Below are 21,533 nucleotides of genomic sequence, written 5' to 3' on the forward strand. Positions count from 1 at the left end.
CCAACATGGCCTCCCACCTCCTTTGGTCTGGATGGATCTGGAAGGCTTCTGCTGGTGGGGCCAGCTGGGCCTCTCTCCTGGCGGTCCCCTGGGCTGGATTACTCTCATCACCTGGCCTTGCCTCCGTCTGCACCACCTGCCTACAGACCCTTCACTTCTTATGACTGTGAAGACTGACTTGAGATGCCCCCAACCCCAGGGGCCTCCTCCTCCTTCAGCCCACATAGAGCTCTCCCCACAGACCCAAGTTGCAGCCCCTCAAGGGGTTCTCTTTCTTGCCTCTGAGTGAGCCTCCTCTCATTTTATAGAGGAGTGATGATCATAGGCTCCTAGGGGCGGGGCTGTATCTCCATCTTCTTGGTTCCCAGACCACAACCTCCCCAAGTGTTGGGCACAGATGAGGGGCTCAATAGAGGCTGATAACAGCCAGGCCTGCAGTGCTCAGGGACAGGAGGATGGGGGAAGAATGCTCACCACGCCTCCGCTGCTCCTGGCCGGGGCCCCACTGGCCACCTCCACCCAGAACCACAGAGAGCAGACACACAACTATCCCATCTGAGGCCCTGTGCCTTAGGCACTCCTGCCCCTTTGCACCCACCAAGGACCCAAGCCAGAGCCTCCTTCTCCTCCCCAGGCTGTGCCCCCTTTCCTGAAGACCCCACCAAGGAGAAACCTTGTCCTTCATGTCACCCTCGTGCTGGCCTCTGAGACCCAATCTAACCCTGACCACACGCCTCAACCCCACCAGAACTCTCCACGCAGAGTCCCTAGAGGAAGGTTCATCGGAGCAGTGCCTCTGAAACCAATTGTTCTATCTAAAATGTGTAAAAAACACAAACAAATTAAAAACATGACAACTTGGGAGAGATGATTTTAGCTTAAGTCCTATATACGGGTATTTCTCTTCACAGTTTTAGCAAGATTATGCACATAACATTTAACACTTGAAGACAGCTTCTTCTTTATTTAATTTTATTTTATTTTTTCATTAAAATTGATCAACAAAACACAAAGCCGTATGTGCCAGCAGGAAAGTGTAATGTAAGAATTCCTGGCCGAGGACTGCCTGCCTGTGCAGGAAACTGACCTGTGTCAATCCAGCTCTGGGCCTCTTGGGGCAGCCTTGCCAGTCACGATGAACTGGGCTATCGCCTGGCCCCTTTATCCTACAGACAAATGGCCTTCCAGGGCTGGGGCGAGACCGCAAGGCTCATTTCCCCTCCTCACTTTCTCAGGGAAGCCCAGCCTGGGATCCGCCCTGTTTGGGCTTTGATTTGCTGTGTGGGACCCTAGCAGAGGGGTCAGGCCAGGGGATGTTTTGTTCCAGATTAAAAATAAAAGCCAGAATGCATGCAGGGGGGATTTGGCTGTCAGAGACGGATTTTTGTTTATTCCCATAAGGTTTGATCTCATCCAGTCTACTTTCTTCCCAATCCCTCTCCTAGTCCCACTCCTGTTCAGCCCCCGGCTCCTTCTGGTTCTCATCAAGTACCCGCTCCCCTCCAGACCAATGTCACCTTGCCTCAGCAAATTCCATGCCTCTCTTTCCTAGATCTCAAATCACCCCCTGAACATTTTCATTTATTCACTCTTTCATTAATTCAAGAAACAGCTGGTGGATGTGATACAGAGAAGACAAACACGTAAATAGATAGGCAGATAAATAACTAAGATAAAATCACAAGATATCAACACAAAGGGCTGATATGTATCCAAACAACCAGGTGTGATGGTTCATTTGATGTGACTTGGGACCTCAAATGATGGATGCCCAGACTTTTGGTCAAATGTTTTTCTGGGTCTTTCTGTGAGGGTGTTTCTGGATGAGATTAGCATTTAAATTACTAGGCTAGGCAAAGCAGGTGGCCCTCCACAATGTGGGGTGGGGTGGTCATCCAGTCAACTGAAGACCTGAATGGAACAAAAAGGTTGACCTCCCAGGAGGAACAGGTAGCTCCTTCTGCTGGACTGATGGAGGAGGGACACTGATCTTTTCCTGTCTTTGGACTTGAGCTGAAACATCTGCTCTTCTTGGGTCTTCAGCCTGCTGGCTTTGAGACTGGAACTTACACTGTTAGCTCTCCCCTGGTCCTCAGGCCTTTGGGTTCAAACTGAAGCTACCCCATGGGCTCTCCTGGATCTCCCACTTTGCTGACTGCACATTTGGGGACTTCCAAGCCTCCATAGACATATAAGCCAATTCTTTTTTGTTGTTGTTGTTTACTTTTGAGACAGAGTCTTGCTCTGTCTCCCAGGCTGGAGTGCCATGGCCTGATCACAACTCACTGCAGCCTCCACCTACTGGGTTCAAGTGATTCTCCTGCCTCAGCCTCCTGAGTAGCTGGGATTACAGGAACACCACCACGCCCAGCTAATTTTTGTATTTTTAGTAGAGAAGGGGTTTCGCCACGTTGGCCAGGCTGGTCTCGAACTCTTGAACTTTAATGATCCACCCGCCTCAGCCTCCCAAAATGCTGGGGTTACAGGGAGTCAATTCAGTATGATAAATCTCTTTACATCTATGTATCCTGTTGGTTCTGTTTCTCTGGAGAACCTTGACTAATATAACAGGATCCAGTGGGGAGAGTGGCCAGGTTGGAAGGAATAATTGAGCTGATGAGGAGAAATAGCCAGATGTTCAAAGCTCTTAATTTTAGGCGCAAACCATAGCATGTGCAAATGTCCTGGGATGGGAAGATATTTGTTCAAGAAACAGACAGAAGTGAAATATTTCTGAGTGCTTTCCATTTAGCACTTGATGCCCAGAATGTCCTCATCTGAGCACATTCCTCACCTGAGGCATAGATGACATATTCTTTTTTTTTTTTGAGACGGAGTTTCGCTCTTGTTACCCAGGCTGGAGTGCAATGGTACGATCTCGGCTCACCGCAACCTCCGCCTCCTGGGTTCAGGCCATTCTCCTGCCTCAGCCTCCTGAGTAGCTGGGATTACAGGCACGCGCCACCACGCCCAGCTAATTTTTTGTATTTTTAGTAGAGACGGGGTTTCACCACGTTGACCAGGATGGTCTCGATCTTTTGACCTCGTGATCCACCCGCCTCGGCCTCTCAAAAATGACATATTCTTAACGTGACCTCATTTTGAAATGTGCAGTATAGTCTGTTGTACTGAGTTAAACACTACAGGTAAGAGCTTAGCAATTGAGAGTAAATGTAGATTTATTGTTTTTCACAGCAAACAAGGTAGTCAGGGAATCCTTGTTTACAAACTACTTTGCATTAATTAAACGCAATCTGGAAGTCATCTTGTCTCCTCTGTAGCTCTCAGACCCCACATCTAATCTGCAAGGTAAGCCTGTTGGATTGCTTTTAGAATATTTCTACATGTAGAATATTCTCGCATCCACAGCTGCTGCTACCAGCTTGGTCCCTCACCTCCAGGCTATGTGCGCCCCATCCCAAGTGACCCACAACACAGTCATTGGTTCTTCCTTTTCAAATAAGAGTCAGATAATTAATACTACTTCTCAGCTCAAGAGACCTACAAAGGACCGCCATTTCATCTAAGCATAAGCCAGGGCCCTTATGGTGGCTGTGAGATCCTATGTAAACTAGCCCCATCACTTTCTGTCCCTATCTTGGGCTTTTTCTCCAACTCCTGCTTCTCCCTCCTTGTATTCCCACTGACCTGCTGCTGTGCCTGGAACACGTCAGGCCCACTTCTGCCCCAGGGCCTTTGACTCCCTCCCTAAGATACTCTTCCCCTAGATTTCCATGGCTCCCTCCATCTTAAAATCCTTGCTCAACCTCCGGTCAATGAGCCTGATCTTGTTCATCCTATTTACATGGCAGCTGCCAGCTGCTTAGCTTGCTTCAGGTCTTCTGACCACTGTACTTTGTTCTATTCTTCTGTTCCCTGCAAATACTTCTGAAATAAAATATGAACTGTATGTTCATGACGCTTTTTATGTATCGTTTGTCTTTCCACTAGAATGTTAAAGGACAGGGATTGTTTTTCCAGTCTTGTTCACTGTTGGTATGTGTTCACTGCTGAAGGATTTGAAGTTCACTGAAGGAACACTTGCCTGTGCATTTCTTGAGTATGTGTGAATTTCATGATTTGCATTTCAGACTTGTGTGAAAGTTAAGGTAACAATGCATTGGAGTGTACACGGGAGATTTTTACTGCTACTGCCACCACGACTATTGAAGAAATTGTGTTTGCAATGGGACAAATATTACAGCAAATTATTGCCTGATTTTCTCTGTACATTTCAAATCCATCCTATCAAGCAGACAGTGTTATCTCCCCCATTTTACAGATGCACACATTGAGGCATAGAGAGAATGAACAACTTGCTGGTGGTCACTAAGTCGATGCTCCCAGTAGCAGAGGATCAACCCAGGAAGTGTGACTTCAAACCTCTGCCCTAAATCCAGGTTGGCTACCCTTTCAGGGGTACTGTGATATGGAGGTAGCTGAGGGTGTAACATAGGTGAAGTGTACCTCGGACCAGGCCTCTCCAGAGATCTTCCTTAGTTGTCATAGCTGTTTCTGTGTCTCACGAAGCACCAGCATCCCCCTGCCACCATGGGACCCTCCATTGAAATAGACCTATAAGATCTGGAATGAGCAGAAGGGTCTTCACTGAGGAGAGACTTGCATGGTTGCCCATCTCTCTGATCTCTGAATGGGGAGATTTTGGAGAAATGGGACACTGGGCAGGGAATGTTGGGTGACCTCTGTGGGGAAAGGGAAAGCCTTGGGGCAGAATGGACAGGGCTCTGGTGGAAGGCCTTCTCAATACTGACATTACATTAATTCTGGTCCTGGTGCACATGGGCCCCACCCTGCCAAATCCACTCCTACCCCTTAGTTATTGGGCATAACTACCTTTTATAGGCCATTCTATTTTTTCTTTTGAAACAGACCTAATTGTCTCATAGAACTGAGGTTTATGGGCTTTTTTTCCCCTTTTTTGAATAAACATAGAAATTCACCCTCCCTGTCTTATAGCTTGAAACTTATCTTTGTCTGATCTGAGTCCTTTTCTCAAGAAACTAATTCTCAGGCTTCTGGATAGTATCACCACATCCAGACGGTGAGATTCCAAACCACTCCCTCATTTCAGTTTTCGTACACATAGTTACATTTCTTCCCTGCTATATAAACCCCTAACTTGAATCAGTTGGGAAGATGGATTAGGGACTCATCTCCCATCTCCTGGGCTGCACTATCTGAATAAAGTCTTCTTCCCTGGCAATACTCGTTGTCTCAGTGATTGGCTTTCTGTGCAGGGAGTGACTGGATCTAGACCAAACCCTTGGCATTTTGGTAACACTGTCTTCAAGCTTTAGATCAGGACAATGGCAAACAAATACCCTAGGGCTCAGAGACCCAGGCAAGGCTGCCAAGCGGGGCACTGGCATCTCCCTTCCTCCTTCCTAACCACCTCATAGACCATTTTTCCTACCAAGTGTACATTTTCTAATTTTGATCTGTTGTACCTAAATTCCCTTTCTAAAGAATTTCTACTCTGAGAAACAAGTTGATTTCTCCACTGAAGGGTTCCACTGTAATTAAACTGATTGCTGAAAAAGACATCATTCTTCCTTTAATAAGGCAATTTGCATATTCAATAACTTTAGCCTCACTTGCTGAAAGACAGTTTGAAAGTTTGTTTGTATATTCTCTCACTCAAATGTTTTCAGATTGCTTTACCTCGTTTCCATTAATGGGGTAATAATGAAAAGAAAATGCAAGAAGAAATTTCTTTTAATAACAAAAAAATATTTACTTTGTTTCAAAGCACTACAATTAATGGACAACAGAGGCCCTGTGGGGAAACATCTTTTCAAATCAGGTGTTTTGCAGGTTACTTTTAATTTTCTATTCATAAACGGATGCTTGAGTCTAGCTGGACTTGGAGGTGTATGAAGGAAATATGAAACCCAAAGAATTACAGCTAATGAGAACAGATGGACCACAGGACCCAAGAGCATGTAGGTGTGGGATGCTCTCTTTAGCTGTAGGAAGAATGGTTTGGTGAAGAGTCACATTTGTTAAGGGCTGAATGTAGGTTCTTACAAACCCCCAATTCATATCTTGAGGCCCTACACCTCAACATGATGGAATTTGGGGATGGGACCTTTTGGAGGTGATGAGGTTTAGATAAGGTCATGAGGGTGGAGCCCTGATGATAAGATTAGTGCCCTTATAAGGAAAGGAAGAGACACCAGAGCTCTGTTTCCCCAACCAACCCCTATGTGAGGACTCACCAAGGAGGTGCCTGTCTGCAAGCCAGGAAGAGAGCACTCACCTGAACCCAATCATGCTGTCACCCTGATCTCCGACTTGCAGCCTCCTGCAAGTGAGAAAATACATCCTTGTTGTTTAAACTCCCAACACTCATCACATTTGTCCCCACTCAGCAACAGTGACCTTCTTGCTAGTTTTGCTACTCCTGACCCCAAAGTGAGGCTCCATGGCTTTCAAAACATTCATGCTACATTTCATCTTGCTTGTTAGCCATTCAGTTAGGTCTTATTAGCAGTGCAGATGAAAAACAGCTGACTGCTGTCCATGGATAAGATGCCAGAATCCATAAAATGGGTTCATCCACAGACTCCTCCCTACAGAAATCCCCTGCCACTATCGTGTGTGAAGTCTCCAACCTGGCATGAAAACCTGAGACAATTCTGGGGCAGCATATATCCTCATAACCAAATCCCAGATATTCCTTCTGTCTTTGGAAATTTGCATATCACTCAAAGGACACATGACCAAGGGCTCACCCTTAATGGCATTCTGGAAGATCATAGCATTGCTTGATATTGCTGAGGTACAGACTCAGGGAGGCTGTGTCTCCAGGAACAGACACAAACTTGCTATTTTTTTTCACTGTGGTAAAACACATGTAATGAGACATTTGCCATTTTAACCATTTTTTAAGTGTACAACTCAGTGGTATTAAGTGTATTCATACTGTTGTATAACCATCATTGCCATCCATCTCCAGAATCCTTTTATCTTCCCCAGCTGGAACCCTGTACCCGTTAAACAGTAATTGTCAATTCCCCCTTCTTCTCAGCCCCTGGGAGTGCTGTTCTATTTTGTCTCGATGACATTTTGCCTATTTATTCATCTACCAATGAACACTTGAGTTGCTTCCACTTTGGTTATTGTGAATAATGTTGCTATGAACATGGGTGAACAAGTATCTTTTCAATTCTTCAGGGTATAGACCCGATAGTGGAGTTGCTGAGTCATATGGTTATTCTATGTTTAATATTTTGAGTAACCCCCATACAGTTTCCACAGTGGCTGCACTATTTTACATTCCCACTGGACTTTTGCTTTTTCTCTGCTTGAACAACCAGTGTCTCCTTTTATATATATATATTTTTATTCTTTGTCAACGTCTGCTTCAAATAACATGAAGTCCACGGGGTGGTGACTATCTCCCCCAGCCCTGTGGTTCTCCCATTTCCAGCACCCTGATGTGGGGATTTTTGTATTTATTTCTTTTGGGGTCTAATTTTTCAATATGTCCTCTTCACATGTTCACATAAAGGACTGAATGTATAAAATAGTGGAGGCGTTCATGGCGACTTAAGCTTATGACAGTTGGATGCTTTTATCCCTCAGGATGAGATGCTTTTTATACACCCCAGACTACCCAGGTATGCAGCAGGTCACAACAACGTCCCATGGGGCTCAAAACTGGCTGGCCCAGGGTAAGACCTGGGAGCAGAATCTACCGCATTCCACAAGGCCAGGGTAGACCGAAAGGCACAGAGGGCAGTGAAAGACCTCGGCTTTTCTTTCTTAAGTGGTGTCAAAATCTAGGCTCTACGCGGCTTCCATCCTTGCCTAAGATGTGCCAAAAGCAACGTTGAGCTTGCTGGTGGAAGCTAGTGCCTCCTCTGACCCTTTGAGTTAGTCATGATAATAAGCTTCAATCTTCAGAGCTTATGGTGTTTGCCATTTTCCAAGTGGAATTCAGGCACTTTGCTCTCTCCAATTTCTAGCTTTAGCTCCAGTTGTTCGGTAATGCAATCCTGAAAGGGTGAATTTGGACAATTGCAGCTTGGCCATTTTGAGCACATATGCTAGAACTAAGTCTTTTTGGCCCAGCTGTAGCTGAATCTAATGAAAATGACAGATAATGCAGTGCTCTGTGTGCCTGCCAAAAAAGAGGATATTTCCCATGAGATAGCACCTGGTGATGCAGAAATAGACACTATAGATTTGTGATTGGCTGGTGCGTACGGGTATTCATATCTAGTCTGTATTATCAACCACACAAGATCACATCTTGGATAATAACAGCAACAATGGCATGCATAAAAATTACTGCAGCAAAAAGGAAAAAAAAAATACTAGATCAATTATGTCAATTATGCACGAATACTTTCTCCCCTCACAGTTTTAACGCTGAGAAAAGGTGGCATCTATCTGTGATCTAATTATTCACATGCTTATTTGTGGGTTTCCCCCCTCTCTGCGCTCTCCTCTTTTACAGGCAGATATAAAAGAGCTCTCTTTTAGAAACACACCGTGGACTCAAACGTGCCTACATACATATGTGACTTACATTTGAGCAGTTGAATAATCAGTAACTTGAAAGTAAAGAGGAAACGCCTCTGCGTGTTCTAAAGGGAAGCGATGGGAGGGGTATATACTGAGATGACCTTACCTTAGAGCAAAAATGCCATCAGCCTCGAGAAGTGTCATAAATTAAGTTGCTATTTAAGCCCTGATTCTAGTAAAAGGGTCCAAATTTCCAAGGTGCCTTTAATGACTCTGTGCTCAGTGACAATGAAGTATTTCTTTAACAGACTGCCACTGAGCAAACAGAAAAAATGTGCAGCTCTGGAAAGTGAGCTTCCTATTTTCCCTTTTTTCTTCTCCTTCCTTCTTCCTTTCCACCCGCTTTTTGTCATCCCTTCCTGTTGCACCCTCTTTGGCCTTCCCTTTAGAGATGCAGCTGAAAACCCTCAGCACACAATCTTGGAATGAGACAAGGGTGAGATTCTGGCAGTCTGGGTTCAAGTCTTGCTGGACTTGCTCTGTGACCTCAGTAAAGGTCTGCACAGTCACCAACAACTCACAAACCACAGTTACACCATCTTTAAAGTGAGGGGGCTTGAACTGGATGTTCTGCCAGCTCCCTTCAATCTCTCAGGTTTGAAGGAAAGGGTAATTTACCTAGGCTAGCTTAGGAGGAAGGTGATTTTGAAAGAGAAATACAAAATCATTAAGCAGATCAGTAAATTTGATAATGAATTGTTTCAATTACATTCAGGTGGCAGCAGATGTTAAATTACTTTAGCAGAACCAAGCTTAGAGGTTTGTGGTTTACTTTTCTCATTTAAATATATAGATGCAAAGGAAGAAATCACATTTCCAGTCCATCTTCTCAAAAAGCCCTACTGCGTGAAGCCACCAGAGCATAACTTCTGTTGGTCCAGGGATCAGGGGCGTGGGGCTCTGGTCTCAGCTCCACTTCCAAAGATTGTTTATGCTGTGGGTGGAGCCTGCCCCTCTTTGTGTTATCCCTCTATTCATGAGGAACTCAACTCTAACCCCAAAATGTGCCATGCTTCCTTGAACTGTCATCTACCTTTGCCAGGCTTTGAAATACATATTTCAAGTATATTTGTGTTAAGCATACAATACATTTTTTTAAGCACGTGGCTTGTGAGGTCCTGTGGGACTGGATCTTTTTGCATGCCATAGGGGCACATAGTCTTCTGGAGAAGCTTATGATGATATTGGTTGTAGAAGTTGCAGGGGTGAAAAGGGATAATGGAAGAAGGGCATTTCATCCTGGCACCGGCATCTCGACTGCCCTAGACAGGCTTCCTGTGACCCCAAAGCTTGATATGATCCCCAAAGGGTCATGCTGATCAGCCTGGATGACCCCGGGAGAGGCTGGAGTCCAGCATCCAGTGGAGGAGGGATAAACAGCATCCTGGTCCCAGAAGCCTTCTCTATATCCTGTCCCTTCTTGGCCGCAGCCTTCCTAGGAGCCAGCTGCTCCAAGGCCTGGCTCTAGAATGCCCTTCACAAGATAGGCACAGTGCAGATGCCACCTGTTCCCTCTCCCTCGAAGTCCCCACTCTCTCTCCCGGCTCCCTGTCCTACCACATGGAACAAAAACCACACCAGGTCTGCTGAGCTCCTGAGACAACTGCCTCTTTAAGAACTTATCTCATATTTTCAGAAATTGACTGTGAAAATTCTAAGTAATGGTGTGACATGATCACACTCACTTTCTGTAGTTAATCCTTCACGAGGGTCAGGCACCCCTCTCTTCTCAGTGGCTCATTTGATTGTCACCTACCTTGCACAAAACCTCCCAGCCCCGAGCACTGTCTGGTGGGTTGACAGGCAGTCAGAGTGCTGAACGCTGTGCAGGAATAACTGAATTAGAAAAAAGCTGCTGGCGCTGTAATAAAGCGTTTAATGGACAGACAGCCTCTCTTGCCTTCCTTGGGGTAACACTAAATCCCTTTTTATTGTAGTTTGCACAGATGTTAGTGAGTTATCCATTTCTCTAATCATACTAGAAGGTGGCACATCCATCTTAAATAAGAAGACCAGCCCACTTGCTTTTACAGAGTCCTTTTTCTAATAAACTTGTGTCAGTTTCAGGTCAGTTTTACCAATACAAATAAAATTCAAACAAATAAAAAGTATATTGTCTCATGATGAGATTTATGTAATTATGTCCCTTAGGTCACTTTAAATTTACACAGGGAGTTACACCCTGCATAGTCCTCATTATGGGCTGGATTTTTCTCTGATTCGGGGACACACACAAACACCCACCCACAGAGTTTACAATATTGGATCTCCTCGGGTCAAGGCAGAGCCTCTGGTGCAGAACAGGGCTTGTTTATGTCCGAGGGCTGAGCTGGCCTGTGGGTGAGCTGCACTCGGGTCTTCTCTGAAGCCATCCCCACGAGGTCACAGTTTTTGTTTTTTATTTATTTTATTTTTGGATGACTTCTTTTACATCCAGTCTGCACTCTAGGTAGGCCAATGTTCCACCCCATCGTGATCTTATAGACCACCCAAAGATCTTTTTGCAACAGAAAATTTTGCAAAAGAGGATCATGTCATGAAAAAAAATGTTTTCTAAAAGGACACAGTGGGGAAAAAAATCCTACACACCAAGGTGCTCCCATCTGCAACTTCTGTGGACCTGGGAAAGGTCACCTGAAGTTCAGGCCAGGATAAATAATTGCTGTGGTGAGGGTTCCTTTTTTCCTTTCCATGGAGTTGATGGGTTCACAGCGGTAGCTGAATCTTGATAGATTGGCAGACGCTGAAAGGAACTGCTAAGCGGTGACCGGGGCAGGGCTGCACTTCAGTTCTCAGGGCAAAGGGTGGGCAGTGGAGGTTCCGGGGCTGGGTGGACGACAGGGGCCAGGTGACAAAGCTGCCTCTGTCTCAGCACAGAGCAGGAACAAACGCTGGCCCTGGCATCATCCCCAGGACAGGCTCGGCAGGGTGGGCTTTCTACCACTACTGAGGCTCGGGGCTGCCGCTCGCCTTTGTGCACAGAATTACTGCTCTCTGGGGTCTCCCCTGCAAGTGAGAAGGCTGTCTCTGCTGTGTTTCCTGGTCCAATCGGCCACTTCATAAATCAAAGACGATGGGTGGTGCATTAACCATTTGGTGTCCTGTTGCAAAGAGGAAAAACCACCATAGCAGCCGCAGAGGGGGAAGAGGAGGAGAGCTTGGTGGGAGCTGCACCTCACCCCAGGGAGAGCTGCCAGAACAGTAGCCTTCATGCACACAGCGCCCTTCAAATTTTTGAATTCCCTGGTTCACTTGCCCATCATTCTGCCAAAACTGAGGTCCAGAGAGGGTGGCACGACTTGTGTAAACTCCATTGAACAAGGGGATGGAGAAGCTCAGACTGGGCCCCGAGGCCCTGGCTCCTAACACAGTGCTCCTTCATTCACTCCTTCATTCATTCACTCATTCATTCATGTATTCAACGAATGTGTACGGAGTGTCTCCTCTGTGCCAAGCACTGTGCTAGACTGTAGGTGGCCACCAGGGAAATATTTAGAAAAGTGTCTAGCATTTCACGTTTATAAAGAAATGCTAGTGTTTCCTTTTTTTTAGTTATTAATAAATAAGTATACAATCCTGCATACCTGAGCTTTTCATCATTTCAGGGGCTCTTCTTGAGCTTCTCTGAGGGGTCCAGGTCAACAGTGCGTCCCTGGAAGGCGCAGTGCAGGAACAGCGGCGCAGTCAGCTTCCATGGGCAATAGTGCGATGTTCTGGGTCAACGGTCTGAGGAACTATAAAACGTCTCATGCTCTCCTTCCTGCTCGTCCAATACCTGTCCCCTTCTAGACCACTGGCTGACCACCAGGAAGGTTTCAGGGTCAAGGGTCTGGACTCTGGAGCCAGCCTGCCCACATGAGACTTCTAGCTCGACCACCTGCCCACTGGAAGCACCAACTTGGGGGCGTTACTTAGCTTCTCTGCACATCAGCTTGCTCACTGCAGCATGGGGATGATAAACATGCACTTACTTCTTAGGATCTTGCGCAAATTGAGTGAGCGAACGCCTGTGAAGCACTTAGAGGGTGCCTGGTGCGGGGTAAGCCCCAGTATATACGTGCAGCTCTTCTTGATAGGATTATTGGTGCTCAGTCACCCCTCTGGGCTGTGTTCCCTCAGCCTGTCCTTTTAATCCATGTTCCTCCTCACTGGGGCCATAGTCATCATTCTTGTTTTCTTTGTTTGTTTTGAGAAAGTTTCACTCTGTCGCCTAGGCTGGAGTGCAGTGACTCGATCTCAGCTCACTGCAACCTCTGCCTCCTGGGTTCATCATTCTCATGCCTCGGCCTCCCGAGAATCTGGGATTGTAGGCGTGCGCCACCACACCTGACTAATTTTTGTGTTTTTAGTAGGAATGGGGTTTCACCGTGTTGGCCAGACTGGTCTCGAAATCCTATCTTCAAGTGATCCCCCCACCTTGGCCTCCCAAAGTGCTGGGATTACAGGCATGAGCCATGGCACCTCGCCACCATAGTCACCTTTTAAAGCATCTTACCAATAATTTTACTCCCCACTGCAACTGTCATGCCTCCCTATTTTCTGCTACAGAATAAATCTGAGTTCTAAAAATTGACATTGAAGACCTTTCATAATTAGGTTTCATCGTATCTTTCCAGCCTTAGAGCTACCAACCGAACCTCAAACTATGATTTAGCTTACCTGGTCCCATCCATCCGTTCATCTACCTTCCCACCCATCTACCCATTTAAACACATACACCCATATTTCAGGCTGATGAAATAGGCCAAAGATTACATTCCTTTCCAACAAAACTTATCTTTCCTACAAGGCCCACTAGTTTACCTCCTCTCTGCATCTGTAAGAACCCACCTGAGTTCATCTCCCCTGGCTTCATGGCTTCATGTCCCCAGGCTTCATGGCTTCATGTCCCCAGGCTTGGGTGCCAATTGTAGCTCCTAGGAATGTTAAGAACATCAGTTTCCTCCTCCAGATAATGGGAGGGGCCTACCTTATTGGCTGCTGTATGATTCAGTGGGGCACATAACAGCTTTAGCATAGGACCTGAGACAAAGTGAGTCCTCAGAGAACTGGTATTATTACATTACTTCCCAAGCATTCCAGGTCTTGGGATCTCTCTGAGTGTCCGTTGCACTTATATTGACACCCCCTGCTATGCCACGGTTCCTTGTTATCTCCCTAGTTTGAGTTAATCTTGCCCAACCTAATGTATGCTGAGCACATAGTAGATGCTCAAGAAAACATTTGGTTTAAGGATAACAAAGACATTTCATAGCACTTGTTAACTTTGACCAATTGTGAGTACCTGCATAGAGAGCTGAGTTGACAAGGATTCTGAGGCTTTATCTGATCTTAGTGGTAAAGAAATTTCAGGATCAAAAGATGATGTGTGCTGAGAGGTGGAAATGGAAAGAGAAGTAAGACTCCAACTTCCCATGCCTCAGGAAAACCCAAGAAAGTTTGAAAAAAAGCCGTCATCCATTTACTCATTCATCCATTCAAGTGTTTGAAACAAATTTGGGTGGGCCAGGAGCTAACTTCCTCCTCATCCATTTGCAAGACCAACATAAATTATCGTTTTATCTGACAGCCAGATAACAGCCACATTTCCTTTATCCATTCAAGAATGATGTTATCACTTTCTAAAAAAGTATTGAATGAATATTATACTTTAAATTCTATCTGATTATAATTCGATTATAATTAGCTTTTTTTTTTTTTTTTTTTTTTAGTTTCTTCATCATTACTGAGTACCTACTATGTGCCAGGCACTGTGCTGGGGTGCTGGGGAGACAGTGATTGATAGGACACACAAGGAACTCACAGATCCTTGGAGAAAAAAATCAGGTGAGCAAATAATGAAGCTTCCAATCACCACATTGGCTTCACTACCTAATTATGTATGAGCACAGTCACTGATGAGTTACCTTTCTCTGGGCTCTAAAATACTCACCGGGTACCTCAGCTAGACGTACGGGAAAGTGACCTACAGATATCAGGAGAGAATGCCCCACGTTGGTGGATGGCTGGGTTCAGGAGTATGGCCAGTGGGCCACGTCCAGGCCCATCGCCTGTTTTTGAAATAGTGTCATTGGAACACAGCCATGCCCCTTCATTTACATATGGCCCATGATTCATGCCCTACAATGGCAGCGCTGAGTTGTAGCAGAGAGCGTGTGACCTGCAGAGCTGAATATATTTACTATCTGGCCCTTTACAGAAGGGGCTTGCCACAACATGGCAAAGAAACAGAATAGGCTGGTTCCAAAAATGCAGCTGCATCTCTGCCTGGTTGGATCTTGTACATCAGGACCCAGGAGGTGGCCCAAAGGTGCTGAGGGGAAGGGTGACCCAGAGGGGTTTCCAGATACTAGGAACTGCCAATGCGGCTCAGAGAACATCTCTTATGGAGGAAATGTTGCGTGTGCTTAAGGGAGGTCCGGTGGAGGGTGAATTAGAAAGAGGAGAAACTGTGGGACTCATATCTCTCAAATTGGTGACGTTAGCATAGGAAAACGCAATTAAGGCATTCCAAATTATATATATGCATATACTTCTGTTTAAAATCTCAATTATTTATTTTTCTAAACTATGTTGTTCTGCCTTAACTTTAGTCCTCAGGTCAGAGTTGTCTGCTAGGAAAATATGATTCTAGTTATATGTGCTCCTTAATCCTGAAGTGGGGTTTGGTTAAATACACTGCAGGAAACCATACCACTATCAGGCATCCAGAATCTAGGCTCACCAAAGTAATTTTTAACATGTCTTCTTGGTGGCATGGATGTACTTTTATTATTTGTTAATACTCATAGGGAGGCATTCATATATGTGTGGTGATCAGGAATTATTCCATGTGAAGCACACACACACACACACACACACACACAAAGATATATAAATGAACATTAAATAAAATTTAACTTTAAGGAAATTTTGAGCTGTAGAGATACTTGAGAGAGAAAGAGTTGGGTAAAGTAAGTGAGAAAGACAAGAAAATGCGTGACAAATTTACATGTGCACACAGACATACATATATCAGCATACAGAAAAAGATATTTAAAGCATATATATATTCATTTGGACGTATACAAATATTTTAAGTAGAGATAAGTATAGAGACGTTTAGATTGTGTGTGAATGTGTGTGTATACATATGTGTATGTATGTGTGTCTGTGTGTGTGTATGTGTGCCTGTGCGTGTGTGTGTGTGTGAAAGTGTATGTGGCCAAACTGTCCTTTTCCTTCAAGACCTTAGAAGCTGAGGCTTTTCCCTGCAGCTGCTGTCTGTCTGGTGGGAATTAGTCACATGTGGAGCTTAAAAAGTGAGCCAGACTCAAATAGTCACAGAGCATTTGGAGGGATGGTGCAAGACGGAGTATCCAGGGGGAACTCGCTTTATGGCTGGGAGTTAGATACCTGGGTTGTCACTCTGATGAGCTGCACAAAGAAGAGGTGTCATTTGCAGTTTCTTGGCAGAGGGGCAGGTGGACCCCAGAGCATTGTTGTTTTTGCCAGTTGTGTCTAAAAACAGCACCCTTCATGCATCTTACAGTGCAAACTGATGTTTAACACGTGCACACCACCTAGAGGGAGGCCTCCAGAGTCCACAGCCTCTGCTTCTACTTGTTGGCTATGTGATTTTGGCCAATTACTTGACCTATCTATGCCTCAGCAACTTTACTTGCAATATATAAAGAACAACAGTACCTGTCTCAGGGCTAATATAAAGATGAAACCAATGGATATTTAAACACAGGCCTGGCCCACTGTAAGCCCTTGCTAAATATGAGCTATTACATATTATATATTCCTGTGGACTGAGGTGTGTTTCTGCTATCTTCAAGAGCGACTTGCTGGGTGTCGTGGCTCACACCTGTAATTCTGGCACTTTGGGAGGCTGAGACAGAAGGATTTCTTGAGGCCAGGAGTTTGAGACCTGCCTGGGCAACATAGTGAGGCCCCATCTCTACAAAAAATAAAATATTAGCTGGGCATTGTGGCATGCAGCTATAGTCTCGGTTACTTGGGAGGCTGAGGTAGGAGGATCACTTGAACCCAGGAGACTGAAGCTGCAGTGAGCCATGATTGCATTGCTGCACTCCAGCCTGGGTTACAGAGTGAGAGCCTATCTGGAAAAAAAATAAGAGTGACTTCAAAAAAGTCATTTTCTTTCAATTAACGTTCCTCACCATCGTGATACCTTACAGTTAGTGAAGCACATTCATATCTTGAAGCAATGATGCCCGACAGAAATAGAATGTGAGCTTCATGGACAACTTTAAAGTTTCTTGTAGCCACATTAAAAAGGTGGAAGGAAACAGGTAACATTAATTTTAACGAAATATTTTAATTAGCTTAATTGTGATAGCCAACATAATGACCTCCTTGAAGGTGTTCAAAACCTACAAATGTGTTTTGTTTCATGGCAAAAAAGCATTAAGGTTGCAGATGGAATTAAGTTTGCTAGCCAGCTGATTTTAAGATAGGGATGTGATCTAGATAATCTGTAATCACGAAGGTCCTTAAAAGTAGATGAGGAATGGTTGGGCATGGTGGCTCATGCCTGTAATCCCAGCACTTTGGGAAGCTGAGGCAGGTGGATCACTTGAGGTCAGGAATTCAAGACCAGCTTGGCCAAAATGTTGAAACCCCATCTCCACTAGAAATACAAAAATTATCTGGGCATGGTGGTGGGTGCCTGTAATCCCAGCTACTCGGAAGACTGAGGCAAGAGAATTGCTTGAATGCATGAGGTGGAGGTTGCGGTGAGCCGAGATCACGCCACTGCACTCCAGCTTGGGAGACAAAGCAAGACTTCGTCTCAAAAAAATAAAAAAAAAGTAGAAAAGGGAGGCATAAGAGAAAGTGAGAGTGGTGCCATGGAGGAGTGAAGCGTCATCTGTATTTATAGCCGCTCCTCATTGCTCGCTTTACCACCTGAGCTCCACCTCCTGTCAGATAGGCAGTGGCATTAGATTCTCATAGGAGCACCACCCCTACTGTGAACTGAGCATGTGATGGATCTAGGCTGTGCACTCCTTATGAGAATCTAATGCCTGATGATCTGTCACTGTCTCCCATCACCCCCAAATGGGGCCATCTAGTTGCAGGAAAACAAGTTCAGGGCTTCCACTGATTCTATATTATGGTGAGTTCTATAATCATTTCATTATATTATCACAATGTAGCAATAATAGAAATAAAGTTTACAGTAAATATAGTGTGCTTGAATTATCCTGAAACCATCCCCCACTCTGGCTCGTGGAAACATTGTCTTCCACAAAACCAGTCCCTAGTGCCAAAGAGGTTGGGGACCACCATTCTAGGGCTTCCAGAAAAGAATTCAGTTCTGATGACATCTCAGTTTTATCCTGGTAAAGCCCGCATTGAACGTCTAACCTACAAAACTGTGAGGTAACAAATTGGAGTTGTTTCAAGCCACCTACTTTGAAGTAATTTGTTACAGCTGCAATGGTAGACGAATCCACTCATATACCAAGCATAATCATTTCAAGCTGCCATCGGGAGGATGGATTGTTAATGGGATACATATTCGTTTTTTCTGTATTGTCTTTGAGATCCGCATGTGTTTTACATTGATAGCACATTTTCTTTCGTCCTAGCCACGTTGAGTGTTCAATAGCCACATGTGGCTGGAAGCTATGGTTTTGGAGGGCACAGACTTAGATAAATCCTACATCTTTAAGTGGTGATGTTAGCAGTAGGAAAATACAATTAGGGCATTCCAAATTATATGTATGCCTATACTTCTGTCTTCAATCCCAATTATTTATTCGTCTAAAATATGTTATTCTGCCTTAACTTTAGCCCTCAGGTCAGAGCTGTCTGCCACTTGCAGTTGACAAGGTTGTTCACTGCACCAGGAGGGTGACTATGTGGTGAGGCAGGGCTGGGAAGAGAGATCTTAGGAGCAGCCTATGCCTCAAACACCAAAACCTGCGTCCTGTGGACTCTGCCTACCTCCCTTGGCAGCATAATGCTGTAATATTTATTCCAAGTCTATGCAACAGAAGGAATAAGTCATTATCTTTGCATAGACTTTGATTCTGTTCAGTCCCAGTCTGTTCTCCTCTGGCCGTCCCATAGGTGATTAGGATCATGAATTAGGTTGACACCTTCCAGCCCATCTGTGCCGCTTTCCTGTACTTAGGTATATAGTCATATATGTTTGTGTTTAATTCACATAAACAGCGGCATGACATTGTATGTTACAATTTATCCTTTTCTTTCAATACTTTTAAAAAATGTATTGGTGATCTATGCAGCTCTCTTTTAAAAAAGAACCAGCACAGTTACTCTGTAACGGGCTAGATTATAACTACTTCAGGGCATTTAGGTTCCTGTGGCTCCTATAGTCTCTATTATAACTACTAAGCTCTGACCTTTTAGAGCAAAAAGTGGCCACAGACAATATGTGAATAACTGAATGTATATCTTCTAATAAAACTTTATTTACAAACACAGGAGACAGACAGATTTGGCTTGCTGGCCACAGTTTGCTGATTCCTACTCTAGTTCATCATTTTAGCTGCTACTTAGTCTTTTACTCTTTGAATATAGCAAGACTTGTTTTACCTACTGTTCTAGTGAGAGTAAATAGCTTGCCCTCCTTTTCTTACGTTACAAGCACCACTATAACACATTTCATGGGCTGGTCTTCCTGTGCACCTTCAAAGGAGTTTCTTTAAGTTAACTTTCCACAAAAAAATTGCTGGGTTAGAATGTCAACATATTTTCAATTGTATACCTAGGGCCTCATTGCTCTCTGGAACGGTCGTACCAATTTACCACCCTGCTCTCAGGCAGGAAAGTGCCTATTTCCCTTCAGTCCCATTGCTGCTGCCTGAGGGATTTCTGGGTCTGGTCACATCGGGCAGCAGAAGTGACCCCCCAGCCCTGTCCCCATGCACCCACCTACCTTCTCTGTGCCCTAGCTTTTTGCTTAGGAGGAAGTCGATTCTGCAGATCATGATTAAGGAAGGGACCAGGATCATCTGCCTGGGTTAAGCCATGACACTTAATTCAAAGGATAAACTTTCATTTCATCACATCTTGTTAAGCTTAACTCACAAAACATATTGCACTTTATCTTAAGAAAAAAAAAAATCCATGAACCACTTGGCTTTGATACTGATGACCCCAGGAATGATTTTGCAATGCAGGAAATCAATTTCCTGGCCTTATAACATCATTTCCAGAGGTGTGATCACCAGAAAAGATGGTGCTCCCATAAAGATCTTTGTGCTTCTGTAGGTGGATAACGATCTGGAAGTCAAAGCTTCTTCACTTGAAATAGATGCCCTGGGTGGTTGTCTGATATCTGCTCTTGCTCTCAACCAACCAGAACTGGTGCCATTGGGAAGTCTTATCCCACTGGAAATATCTTGTTTTGTTTATATGGAGAACAGATAACTGTGGGCCTCAGAATCGGGAAGACCCACCACCTTTAGGGAAAAGACAAGGTATTTGGAGACCTGAGTTATTATTGTTACCCAAGTTCTAAAAATTTTCTCTCTCTGATCCTAGCTATTCTTTCAGTTAACAGTATTTATTGAATGCCTGTTAACGTGCCTGACACTATTTCAGGTACTCACAATACATCATTGAATACAACAGACGAGTTCTGTCTTCTTGGAGCATACATTCTAGAGCATACACAATTAACAATAAGCAGAATAGGCAAATTAACATTGGCTCATCTGTTTTCATTGTGTTTCTTCTATAATATGTGCCAGGAGCTCAGGTTTTCACAACATGGTCCCTGACCTCAAGAAAGAGGGACACATTCTAATAATTGAGGCAGACTGGTTAACAACAACAACAACAAAAGCAAAGCAGTGTGATCATTAGATCATTATTCAGGGTGTGTTCTTATTGTGCATCAAATGTCACAAAGTATTCATTATTCACAATGGTGTCACTAAGGGACTTATGATGGGTTCTGCTCCAGGGAGTTGGGGAAGGCCCCTTGGTCTCTGAGGCCATTAGATCAGTGTCTTGGAAAACAAGATAGAGGGAAATGGAGGGGAGCATTCAGGGCAGGGAAACTTCAAGTGGAAACAGGTCAAGGTCTGGAAGGCAGGATAGATGTCAAGTATCAGGGTCAGAAGGCGGCCAGGACTTGGGCGTGTGTCTGAAAGCCATCTAAAATCCTACGGTGAGTAATGGTGAAGGATGTATAATCTAAAATGCTTCCAAAATAAAGGGGCACTAAGTTAAGAGAATGATCTGGGCCCCAAGGCCCTAGAAGCCTGCCTGGCTCACAGTGGTCCTTCAATAGAAATGTATCACATGAATGCGTGAACTAGCGCACAGGCCGCAGAAAGATGCGTCCTCAAACTCAAGTCATGATTATTACATTTGCCGATGGGATGGTCACTTTCCTACAACGAAGCTGTATTTGGAAAGCCTGGCAAAGAAACAAATTAGATTTATGGCTATGCCTTTGTTTCAAAAATGCTGTCATCTTGAAGGCAGAGTTCCAGCATCCCTTATGTAACGTTCTGCTCCCTGTTGTAAGGGGTTATCTAAGGCAAGTCAGAGGGCAGGGTACAAAGGATTCCAGGACAAATATTCCTTGTCCAAGTAACATAGTCCCAGGGAGAGCATGGGACCATGTCTAGATGAGGCCAGATTCAGTGTTCAGGCTACCACGAGGACGGAGTTGATGGAGAAAGTGCGGAAGATTGGTCCACTAATCCTGTTTTTCCATCCATTTGCTCTGATTCCAGACAGAGCTGGTCCTTCTCTTTGGAATGATATCCATGAACCACAGTTAAAAGACGCTTTTAGGACTTCTCTTCCCAGGTGGGAGAACAGAGGCAAGGGGTGTCCCCTGAGCAAGCCTGGCATCTTTACCTGTGAAGTGGGGACACCATGGCCATGAGGACAAAATGAGACAACACACGGCAAGTGCCGAGTAAGACTCCTGGCCCTTAGGATAGAGACAGGAAGCAGCAAGAGTTCCCCAGCTCTCCCAC

General features: G+C 44.7%; 1 long non-coding RNA gene across 1 annotated transcript in view; it reads left to right on the forward strand.

Moving 5' to 3' along the window:
• LOC105714493 (uncharacterized) overlaps positions 1-21,533 on the forward strand; it is a 192,409-nt gene that overhangs the window by 55,203 nt on the left and 115,673 nt on the right. Inside the window, exon 3 of the long non-coding RNA XR_010344303.1 lies at positions 14,265-14,379. This is a non-coding gene — a long non-coding RNA (uncharacterized LOC105714493). The remainder of the gene's footprint in view (positions 1-14,264; positions 14,380-21,533) is intronic.

Source organism: Aotus nancymaae, unplaced genomic scaffold, assembly GCF_030222135.1.
Source record: "Aotus nancymaae isolate 86718 unplaced genomic scaffold, 86718_ANA_hifiasm-v0.15.2.pri h1tg000028l, whole genome shotgun sequence".
In the NCBI taxonomy this organism is placed as follows: domain Eukaryota; kingdom Metazoa; phylum Chordata; class Mammalia; order Primates; family Aotidae; genus Aotus; species Aotus nancymaae.